At 31.9% G+C, this 12,437-nt stretch overlaps 1 long non-coding RNA gene across 1 annotated transcript; it reads right to left on the bottom strand.

Moving 5' to 3' along the window:
• Positions 1-1,342: 1,342 nt before the first annotated feature.
• On the bottom strand, positions 1,343-8,872 carry LOC148790306 (uncharacterized). Its single transcript, XR_016078729.1, has 3 exons — positions 8,485-8,872; positions 4,341-4,413; positions 1,343-2,317 (listed from the first exon to the last, which is right to left on the bottom strand). It is a non-coding gene; the product is annotated as an uncharacterized LOC148790306 (long non-coding RNA).
• Positions 8,873-12,437: the final 3,565 nt, after the last annotated feature.

The following is a 12,437-nucleotide window of genomic DNA, read 5'->3' as shown; positions in this document are numbered from 1 at the left end:
CAGCGGGTTATTGGCCAAAAAACGGGCTAGAGGGTGGAATAGAACTGGTTGCCTGGAGGGTTCCTGGGCCAAATGGTCCAACCAAATGATGGTTTAAAAATAGTGGTTCTACCATCTAAGCTAGTGCTTCGGGCCAAACGGTCCAACCAAACGTATGTCCATCATTAGAGCAACGCGAGTTGTTCCCGTGAACCAGCCATGCAGAATTGGTAGCAAGACCAAAACCCTTCAATATGGAATATAAGCTATAGTGGTTCGGTTAAAATTTCATGTGGCACGTATCTTAATAACTGCTAAAATTGTAAGTGAAAATGACAAAGGAGTTGAGTTGCTTTCCCCTATGGGTAAATCTGGCAAGAGAGTTGAATTGCTTTTGGCCCTGTTGGTGAAACTAGAGAAGAAAAGGAAGATAAAAGGCTATGGGGAGACTCATCAATTGGAAACCTCACCCTAAAAGCAGCCTATAGATCCTTGCAGACCAAGCTTCTGTGGATTAAGACATAGTCGAGTTAATCAAAAAAGCAAGGAAAAAATAAAAATGAAAATTTCCTTTGGTTCCTTCTTGATAAAATTCCAAGAAAGAAGAATTTACTTAGTAGAGGGATCCACCTTATTCCGGACTACATGTTTTGTGGAGAACCTGAGGATAGAGACCATTTTTATTTGTAAATTGTCAACTAGCCCAACAAGCTTGGACCCTAGTGGACACAAATCTTAAAGCTTAGATGAGGGAGCCAAACTGGAACCTAACGGAGTTGGTGGAAAAAAAATGATGGAAGAGCAAATTGAATAAAAAATTCCAGTGTTTTGGGAGAAAATAAGCTACCTTTTCTGGTACTTGTCGAAAAACAGAAACGAAAAAATCTTCAAAAATAAATCCTACTCTCCCCAAAAGATAATAGCAAAAGCTTGGGCTAGTTTAAAAGAATTCAATGAATCAACTTGTCAAACCTTGGATGCAAGGCCGTTGGACACAAAAAAATTAAGATGGATTCATTGGATCCCCTCACCAGTAGATAAGTAAAAGATAATTTTGATGCTTCGATGGTTGAGGATGGAAGGTGTGTCCTTGGTTGCATCATGAGAAATCTTAAGGGCCGAATCTTTGTGGCAAAAATGGGCCAAATTGGGGTGACAACAATAAAAGTTGCAGATATGTGGGCAGTTCTCCAAGCCCATTAATTTAGCATCCAAGGTGATTCTCTTGTGAGGATCAAGGTGCTTCAAGATGAATTTCACCTCCTTGAAGATGTTCTCGGATTCTCAAAGACTGCAAGAAGATTGCTAGAAGCCTGCCATTTTAAGTCTCTTACAACCATACTCATGGAGAGGGCAACTGTACAGCAGAGTCAACAGACTGATTAGCTAACAAGAGTCATCACCACAAACACAATGTTGCAATGCCTCAGAATTTTCTGTGGGATTTAAATTTCATCTCTTTTCTGGATGTTGCTAGGAGAGGTCTCCCTCATCTTGTGTAATTTCCCTTTATTATCAAAAAAAAAAGGTAAATGACGCTTACACCCCAAGGGTCACCTGAAGGCAAGGCTTAAGTAATACAACTCAAGGCTCAACCTTGAGGTTTATGAGTAACAAGGCATATTTCTCACATCTTGAGATATATGATATTTCATACATTTATCAAGATGTCACCGGACTAACTTAAAGATCAATTCTAAGTTAATTCATATCCAATCCACCCTTCTCGAAACCCCAAATAGTCGGGAACAGTAATGGGTAACAGTTTTGTATATATATGCACATGTAATTATGCCTTGACATATCTAAAACCATTTAATGTGTTATCATACAATGAAATTCATTAATGGTTATTGTTGACAGGTCGGCCTTCATTTATTGGGCCTATTTTCAGTCTTATTTATTTCTGTTTTTTAGTAGGCTTTGTTAGCCTTGTTGAGTCCAATGGGTCTCATATTTATTGTCTTCTAATTCTGCCACCCTACTAGGACTGCTATTGTAATTTTAGTTCATATTGACATAAAAGGAGTGGGGATTCACTAGAACCCCACGACCTATTCTGCCTTTCTCTCAATGCTTCTCTCTTGTTTTCATCTTTCTTCTTCCTTCTCTGTTCCATCCCTAACTCCCTTCTTCTAAACCCTATTTTCTCAACTCTCCTTGAAGATTTTAATGCTGAAATCAATCAACTTGGTATCAGAGCCAAGTTTTTCAGTTTTCCTTCTTTCTTGGACTCGTGTATACGTAGGATCAGCAGCATACATGAGTGATCGAAGTTGCTGATCACAGATCACCACCACTGCTGTTGACTGGCTTCTAGGAGTGCTTTGAAAAGCCTCTGAAAAAACAAGGACAATTCATAATTCAATTCAATTCATCCTTCTCCTAAAATTTATTATACAACTAAGGATTTTTAAGAATATTGTGACTTCCTTTGAAGTTGTTAAAATTCTTATAGTCCTTGTTTACATGATCATTTATTTGTTCATACACTTCTTTTATGAAAAAAATCATTTTGCATTTTTTTATAATTTCCTCATTTTGGTTCCATGTTTTCTTAAGGAAATGGTAAATTACGAGGTTTAAGTCCTTGAAGCTCTTATTAAAGGTCCCCATGCTGCCTCGCATCACATCTCTGTGTTCTAAACATTGATCACAATGATAGTAGAGGTGCAGCCCTGAACCAGCATGTATAAGGGAATCAATCATTATAGGTGATAATGCATTTAAATAAAAATTAACAAAATAAAATTACTGGTAGAAAAATAGACCGCAACCATGATAATCATGATTGGCATGCATGAAACAGAAAAACTAAGCTCTAACGTACTTCTTCAGCCCAATAGAAAGTTTGAGTTTGAAAGGTGGCAATTTCATAACTTTTTTGTTAGGAAAGTGACATCTTGGAAATCATCTCTCATGGAGAGTGAACATATTAACACGACTCACTTAAAAAAGAGGACCATTACCAAACTATGGTTCCGGTTATCCAGGGTATTGATCTAACCTCAATATTGAGTATCACCGACTTGGTCCCCTATTACCCTTCAGATTCAGATTGGATTTGATTATTATCTATCATTAATAAACCAAACTAAAAATTGGTGCTAGCTAGACAAGGAGTGCACAAATCAGTTGTTTAAGGTATTGTATGCATTATGCTGTATCACTATCATATATTCTTTGAAAGATTAATAAACTTATCTTATATGGTTGCTGATCAAAATAAAAAGTAGCACTAACATTACATATCATTAATAAAATGAACTAGAAATTACTCCAACATGATTTATCATTAGTAGAATGAGTTAATAATTACTTCCATTAGACTTGAAACTGTGATCCTTTCAGTAAAAATACAGTACACCAAGTTGTAGTAATTCCATATAGTAGGTATATGCATTACACATACAATCAAACTTTATCAGATTCATATCTTAAATGGACTGGATTTGGGTGCACAGATCCATATTTTATGCAATTACAAAAAGACTGGGCATTTGAGATCTGAATCTAGCTAAATCAAGTTTAAGGAGATAGAAGAGTTAGGGGTAGACCAAAAGGGACATGGATAGAGGTAGTAAGAAATGATTTTAAGCGCCAATAGTTTAGCAATGAATATGACATTAAACAGAATGGAATGGCGAAGCAGGATCCATGTAGCCAGCCCCATATAGTTGGGATAAGGTTTGAATGATAATGGTGATGAATCTAGCCAAACCAAGTTGGTGATTTTGGATTTGGACTCAAGAAAAGACAAGCATTGACAACAGCACCTCCTGGTGAAAAATACTTAGCTAAACATTAAAAGTAAATGTCCACACTGCCAACCATAACAAGTTTACAAAAAGATAAAAGTCCATCTTTTCGATTCCCTGTAATTCAACCCAGGTTTAATCTCTTTATATGCTGCTCCAAAAATTCTTTTATTTATTTATTGGTGAATCTCCAACAATTCACTGTCACATTTTTGTTTTCCCCTTTGCTGATGTGTTTTCTAAGAATAGGTCCTTAAGCAGAACAAAAATGTCATCAAATAAAACAGAGAAAACAAGAATACTTGGGAAGATAGAAGCCAATGGCAACTCCTCCAAAAATATGGGGTTCTGTGCGAGAAAAACACAAGTTATTGTTTCATGACTTTTTACACTAATTGTTCTTTGTTTCTTTCAAAAGTGGAAAAGCATATATACATCTTTAACTAAGTCAAGTATGAGAGCAGCTGTTCTTGAGGAAGAATGTCACATAAAGACAATCTCCTTCAAAAAGTGGCTAAAAATCAAGTTAATTCAAAAGTCATGAAATATAGCTATAAATCAATCGATTACCAACAGTTCTTTCAAATGTCACATTGGCTTTACCTGTTGATATAACATGTCTCCTAAGTCCTATCTTTAGCTCTCCTTTTTTTCATGCTACCAAGCCTCGTATATCCTGTGAAAATATGGTGCAACTAATGGATTTATTATATATTATTACATTACTGACAGATATAACCTAAATTAAGCATTTAGATCAGTTAAGCTATTAATTAGACTGAAATGAGATCATCAGTTAATGGAGTCTCTGCCAAAAGTATCATATTTTCAATATTCTCCCATGCCTTCCAGAGCTCTATATGCTCTGTTGTCTCCTTTGTGCTGAAGCTCTGTTCTAAAGATGACATTTGTTCCCTGTACATTGCCATATGAATGTAATCCAATTTCTTTCTCAAATTATATACCTTCCTCCAAGTGCATGGTCCTTTGAAAATTTAGCATCCGCACTTTTCTATTTATGGTTTATATACCACTTTATGAACCAAGATAGCTACAAATGAAGACATGAGTTGGTTGAGTTTCAAGTAAAGGAGATCCAGCCTTTCTGTAGGGCATGTCGCCATGCCCCATAACACTAACAGGTCTCCCATGTCTAGCCCCAAGACCAGCAGTCTATAGCCAATAAAGCTAGTAGTACCTCAAACCAAACAACTCAACAGAATGGGGATCGGCTGAGTTGTAGCAACAAAAAAAAAAAAAATGGAAAATGAAGATATACTGTTGAAGGGTGCAGATTGCAGAATTGATGTGTCATGCAAAAGGAAAACCCTTCATTATAAACTTGAAAACATGTCCCTTGACACTAATAGGTCACTGATGTCTAGCCCCAGAATCTAGTAAATCTAATCCTTAAACCAAACTAATTGAATAGGATCAGCTCAAATATAGTAGTAGTAGAAGAAAATAGTAAAGGGCAATGTTGTCAAAATCTTACAGTTTATGATACGATTCACGATTTGAATCATGAATCATAAGGGTTTCAATTCAAATCTTATGTCTGAATCCTTTTGTACAAAAATCTTATGATTTTTATTTGAATCCTATGATTTGACTCATAAATCTTACGATTTCTATGATTCACTACTATTCAAATAAATTCAATTAAGAATCAGTTCTCTACTTTTTTTTTGTTTATATTTAGTTTTGCAAAGGGAGACTTTTTTTAAATCTCTTACTAGAAAAAGATTTATTTACATTATCCAAGACTAGAAATTGAGTTTATTTTCCATCATAAGTAACTTAAAGAGCCATTATATGTTAGATTTGTTTGATTTTCAAGTCAAACTTGATTATATCATCTTAGGCTTCTATTGTATAAGTGATAATTTCTATTGTTTTAAATACATATATGGTAGATATAGATTAAAAATAGGGTAAAGTTACTTTCCTATATATGTTTAGCCTTTTAATATATTTATATTTAATTTTTGACAAGTTTGTGAAAAATAGAAATAATCTTACAATTTACAATTCGATTTATGATACGATAATGCTTTTCAAAACATTGGTAAAGGAAGAAAAAGATGTACTGTTAAAGGATGGAGAGTTGATATGTCATGCAAAAGGAAAACCTTTCATTTTACATCCAGGAGGCCAAAAGCCTCCTCAACCTGCATCCTAACCCAACCCTCATTAGAGTTGGAATTCACTAACCAAAGATAAAAGCAGAAAGTGACCAAAGGTCAAATTAATAAAAACGAAAGAAACCGTGTACAAGACTGATGGGACCAAAAGCATTTTTTGAGACTGAGAAAAGTATGGAATTTTATTAAGAACAAACAGGTTTACAAAGTGTTAGTCCCAGAAAACATGTATAAAGAGAAAGACATCTATACAGCCAGGGACCAAACAAGGGACAAAAAAACCAATATACTACCCACCTGGGCCTTAATTACAAAAAAAAAAAAAGAAAAAGAAAAAGATCTTCTGAAAATACAAAGAAGCCTTGGATCAGCACAGCTTCAAGGCAAGCAAGGCTGTTAATACAATGGAAAACTAACTTAAAACCTTGTTAGATTCATTAGTGAAGTGGCATATAGTGGCTGGTAATTGATTGAATCCTAGTTGTTGATTTTAAGGCTAGCTGACATGGGAAAAATAAGGAGAAATCTACTAGATTTTCTTTTCTAATAAAAAGACAAAAAAGGTAAGGAAAGAGAGCTTCCCCTACCTAATAAAAAATAAAAAAAAGGGAAGAAATAAAAACTCAAAGGATATCTATACTATCTAGATTGTACTTGCTATGGAATCTTCTACAAAGTACAAAGGCTACAAAAGGCATTCAAGCAGAGAGTAAAAGAAAGTATCCAATAACATTCTCTTCTATGAGTCATCACAAAAAATCTCCTTTATGTCAAGCATTCATCATGTTTTAACTTTTAACTCTATTAATTTTCTTCTTTTAATTGTTGGCAGAAGTTTTATAACGTCTTTATTTTCTCCAATTAGTGGATTTGATAATTTTTCTTCTACTTTTCTGCATCAGTGTTCCTGTTATTTAATTGAATTGTTTGGATAATTTGGCAAAATTCATTGTAGATAGAATAACCCCACCTTTCCAAAACCATTACTTATCAATATTGATATGAACAGTAACTGATCAGACAGGTTTCTCAGCCTTAAATCTTCTGATCTACAATTTTTTTGGTGTCTGAGATCACACAATTATAGAAACACCCCAGCCTCTTATTTATGGGTAAACAACCCTTAACAACCATATGGTAGAACATTGTTTCATGGGGAAACAAGTGTCTTACAAGTGAATAAAAGCTATACAAATTTTCATTAACACTAAAGTGAATCTATTTGGATATTGTTTTTTTTTTATTTGGAATTGAAGAATAGTGTATGTCAAGTTCATAAAATGCTGAACTGAATGAGCAGAAGTCTTGAACCAAGCAATCTCTAGTGGTAACAAAGTCAACACATGGGACAACATAACAATGTCAACATAAACCAAACAACATTCTCCACATTCTGTTAAGCTCCAACAGTTTTTTATGTCTCCAGTAATTGTAGACAAGCAGAAAACCAGCATAGGTGAGTCCATGGACGGTGCCTAGTAAGTATTAGCAATCACTAGCAATTAGCTATAAATTCACTAGCTTACAATCATCATCATCATCATCATCCAACCCTTATCCCAACTATATGGGGTTGGCTACATGAATCTTGTGTCACCATTGTGTTCCGTTTAATGCCATATCTATTTTCTTAAATTCTGAGCACTTAAATCATTTCTTGCCACTTAAAATCACATGCTTTTTGGTCTACCCCTAGCCCCTTCAAACCATAACAGATTGCTTCTTCTTATAGGTGCTGAGGTGCCCCTAGCCCTTATAGCCCCAGACCAATTTAGTCTAGTTTCTTTCATTTTATCACCTATTGGAGCTACTCCTAGGTTCTTTCAAATGACTTCATTTCAGACCATAGATCTTTCCTAGTTTTTTCACTCATTCATCCCAGCATACACATTCACTAGCTTTACCATAAGGATAAAATTTAGGTTCTCTGACTGACACTCACTAGTTGAAGGCTTGAAGCCACTATTGTAAGTGCTTATCTTTCCGTCTGAGTTATAAGACCACTTACAACCGACTAGTGGTTAGAAATACAGTGGGCAACCAACAATAATAAAATTCAGCAGCTAGAAGTTCATTTTTCAGGCTGTGCATTCGATCAGAGTTTTTATTTATTTATTTTTGGTTATGACATGATCAGAGTAATTTAAAAGCATAAGAAAATGTTCCCGTTCGACTAAGTCCGAGACAATAGGGAAATGATCACAAGAGTATAAAGCATTGCATGGGACAACATTTTCTGTAATTGAGGCCTGCATTTTAAAATGAAGAACTGATGAACAGGTGGTAGAGCGATTGACGATTTAGCCCACAAACAGATGAACTCAAAATAACACCAGCTAGTTTTGTTTCCAAATTGAACAGCGTTAAAGATACCCGGAATAACAATAACACGCCCAGATGCTTCTGAAATTGAGTGAAACTACATTCTTTATCAGGAAAGAAAATTTAAAACGAAGAAAATAGAATAATAAGCAACAAATTGTTAATAAACTCAAACGAGAACACAGTGCATGAACTAAAACTAATGGTAGAAATACGGATGATTTGTAATTTCAGATAATTATAAGAAATAATTAGAAAAAAAAAAGAATGAATTTACTTACAGCCCAATAAGCCGTTACCTCGTTAACACCAAGAAAATCATAACTCAAAGAAGTGATGGTGTCCATTGTGGGGCTGGTAGCAATTGCAGAGAAGTCTGTTTGCTTCAAGCATTGAGCAATCAAAGAGGAAGAAGGGGAGGACAAGACAGGACGCCCTCTTCGTTCTCTGTTCACCATTTTAGCCGTGGTGTTCTTTAGAAATTACGGTGCCAGCGGAGGGGTTGATGATTGAGTTTGGAGAAGAGCAGAGATGGACATTTTGGTCAGTTGAAGAAACGATGGTGGCGTCGGTCGATTTGTTTGGAGTTACGCGACTTATTCGCGGGGTATATCCGCTCAATGAGATAACGAATCCACCGAGTCTCTGGGAGAATATGCTTTGTCAAATTTGTTCATGTTTTGTGAAGTGCATTGATCACAAATTTGGATGCATTTTATTTAGCAAGCAGCTGTGACCCGTGCAACGTACGGAGAAAAGTTAAATAATAGAAATATATAAAATACTAGTACATGTGTTAGAAATTTTTCTTCATATTAATTATTTGAATTTTAGATATATATCATAGATATTGAAAATTAATAAAAATAACAATATTATTAAAGATAAACTTAAATATTTATTATTCAATTATGATATCATGGGTTTTTTTTTGAAAGGTTAGATCACTAACCCACCATCTATAAGAAAATAGCTTTTCTTTTGGATTAGTTTCTAGTACATGTGTTAGAAATTTTTCTTCATATTAATTATTTGAATTTTAGATATATATCATAGATATTGAAAATTAATAAAAATAACAATATTATTAAAGATAAACTTAAATATTTATTATTCAATTATGATATCATGGGTTTTTTTTTGAAAGGTTAGATCACTAACCCACCATCTATAAGAAAATAGCTTTTCTTTTGGATTAGTTTTAAATTAAGAAAAATTGTAGTTAGAGCTGATTGTACATTTAAAATTAGGCTACAAGTTGGTCCATAAACCAACAAAACTTTGACAATCGGTTCTACATTTCAAATTATAAAAACTCTCGCTATGTCATTGGAGGCTTATGTGGCTATTGCCAACATGGGACTCTTAATCCATGTTGGACACAACAAAAAGCTTATACAAAAATTGCCCTTTAATGTTGGGTGATTGGAAAATAAAAAAAAAGGTTTTTAGTTTCTCCCTCTCTCAATCATCTTTATCTGTTCAACGCCTATGTGATTTGAAAATAAATAAAAATGGATTTTGATTTCTATATTTAGGTTCTTTATATCAATTTCTTTTGTTTTCTCTCTATCTATCATTCTCCCTTAATCTCTCTCGTTTTCTTTCTTGGTTGATCTCTCAGTCTCCCTTAATTTCTATTGTTCTCCCTCAATTTCTCTTCCACTCCCTCTCTCATTTTTTTTTTAATTTTCTTACATACTTATATGGTATTAATCGAGTCATATAAAAGAACATGAGACCAACTTAATATGATTCAAAAATTATTACACCAATTTAATAAAAAATCATAAGAAGCTCTTGGCTATAAAATTTGCACCAACTAGAGAGTGATAGAGATTGAAGGATAAGGAGATATTGTATCGAGAGGAAGAGTAAGGGAGAAGAATGAGAAAGATTGAGGGAGAACAATAAAGAGAGAGAGAGAGTGTGTGTGTGTGTACGAGTGAGTGAGAGGTTTTGATTTGGCTATAAATCGAAGTTGAAAGAGTGGGAGAGACAAAGGGAGCGGGAGATCGAAAGATGACTGTGAGAGTGAGAGAGAATGGAGGGAGGTTGAGAGATAGAGAGAGTGGGAGAGAAATTTAAAACCTATTTTCGGTATAGGTTTTTTGTTGTGTTCAACATGAAATAAGAGTCCCATATTGGCAACAACCACATAGTCTTCGATGACATGGCAGGGGGTTTTTATAATTTGAAATGTAGAGCCGTTGACAGAGTTTTGTTGGTTTCTGGAACAACTTGCAACCTAATTTTAAATGCACAACCGAATTTAAGTATAATTTTCCCTTTCAATTATATCTTTTATTTACATTATATAAAATATTTTTTATTTATCACACTTAATTTTTGATATCATTTGACTCAATCCACTAACCCACCATCTATATAAGAATAAAAATTGTTTGATTTTTAGGTTAACATAAAATTTTGTATTACATTTCCATCATTGATAAAATTATTTCTTATGTATAAAACTTATTTTTGTTCAATATAATGAATGCACAACATTAGAGATGTACCCAACATTTTATTTTTTTTATAAATATATAACATTAGATATGTGCCCAAAATTTTCTCTATGTTTTTTGTTAATTTTTGTGATTTTTCGTATTTTCTATTATTAAAAATTATATTATTTGACTATGACATTATTTCATTTCTAGGTAGATTTTGAATTTGGCATTCCATTTTAATCATTAATAAAAGTACTTCTTACATTTCATAGTTATTTATTTTAATTTTTATTATTTAATTATGGCATTATTTATTAATCCATTTGACCCCAAATGGTCGAATTGCTTACCCACCAATGGGAGGAAAGAAAATGGTTTTGTTTTCAAATTACTTTTCAAAATATTTATTTTTATATTACTCAAATTAATATTGTGGATTTAATTACAAGAATTTAATGATGAGAAAAATATATCTTAAATATAGGATTTAATTAGAGAGAATAGGAAAATATTTTTATTTCCAATTGGTTTTAAATTTTACATTTCATTTCCATCATTAATAAAAATATTTCTTATTTATCATACTTATTATTGTTTAATATGTATGTTAGAAATGTTTCCAAATTTTTTAATTTCTATTTTTTTCATTTTATCTATTTTTTAATTTTATTATTTAATCATGGCAACATGGATTAACCCATTTAAGCCAAAATGATTTAATTCCTTACCACAACCTAGATGAAAACACTATTTTTGCTAGGTAGATTTTAAAAATATAAGCTTTTATGTTATTGGAATTATTAATTTATTAAGTATGGATTTAATTAATATGACTTAATGATGAAAAGAAACACAAAAATAACTTAAATATATGATTCAATGATCATGAATGCAAGTTAACAACTTAAATGTTGGATTTAATGAGAGAAATTGAACGCATTGAATATCTTTAAATTACCTATTTTCAATTCATTTAAAATCAAAAACCGATTACCCTATTTGCGCTAATTTTTTATCAATAAATTTAAATATAGAGGGGTAAATTTTGTCTTTAAAAAATTCCAAAAATATTCTTGAGGCCATTCTAGCCTTTTAAAGTAGTATAGATATAATTGTTTTATGTTTTCAAATTTTTAAAAAATTAATAATTGTTTATATTTTATATACTACTTTTAATAATTTTTTATAATACAAAAAAATAATAATTAATTTCAGTTAAAAATTTCCAAAAATATGTATGTATGTATGTATGTATGTATGTATGTATGTATGTATGTATGTATATATAAATATAGATTAAGATTTTAAAATTATTATTAATTTGAATATTATGTTATAATTATTTTTCTACTTTTAAAGATTTTTTTTTGAATTTATTACATAATTTTTTATTTTAACTATTTAAAATCTAGTTATGTTAAATATTATTTATTTAAAATAATATGTAAAATATTTAAATTGTTTTGCTATTTGAATTTTATTTATTTTAAAGTTATTACACTAGTTATTTTTTATATTTTTTATTTCAGATATTTAGTTATTGAAGTATTTAAATAATATTACATTTTTAATGTTAAATGTTTATTATTTGAATAAAATTTAAATTGAATAATCTAGAAAATCATAATTTATATTGTTAGTACACAATTTTGTGATGAATTTTGTAAAAATATAAAATTATTAATAATACGAATATTATTAAATCTATTATAATCATTTTTTGTCTTCTTAATAAATATTTTAAAGTTATTATATAATTTCATTAGAGTATTTAAATA

The sequence above is a fragment of the Nelumbo nucifera genome, chromosome 7 (genome assembly GCF_055504915.1).
Source record: "Nelumbo nucifera cultivar China Antique chromosome 7, China Antique-T2T, whole genome shotgun sequence".
Lineage (NCBI taxonomy): Eukaryota > Viridiplantae > Streptophyta > Magnoliopsida > Proteales > Nelumbonaceae > Nelumbo > Nelumbo nucifera.
Note: the sequence above shows the minus strand (reverse complement) of the source record. Positions and strands in the feature narration are given on the sequence as shown.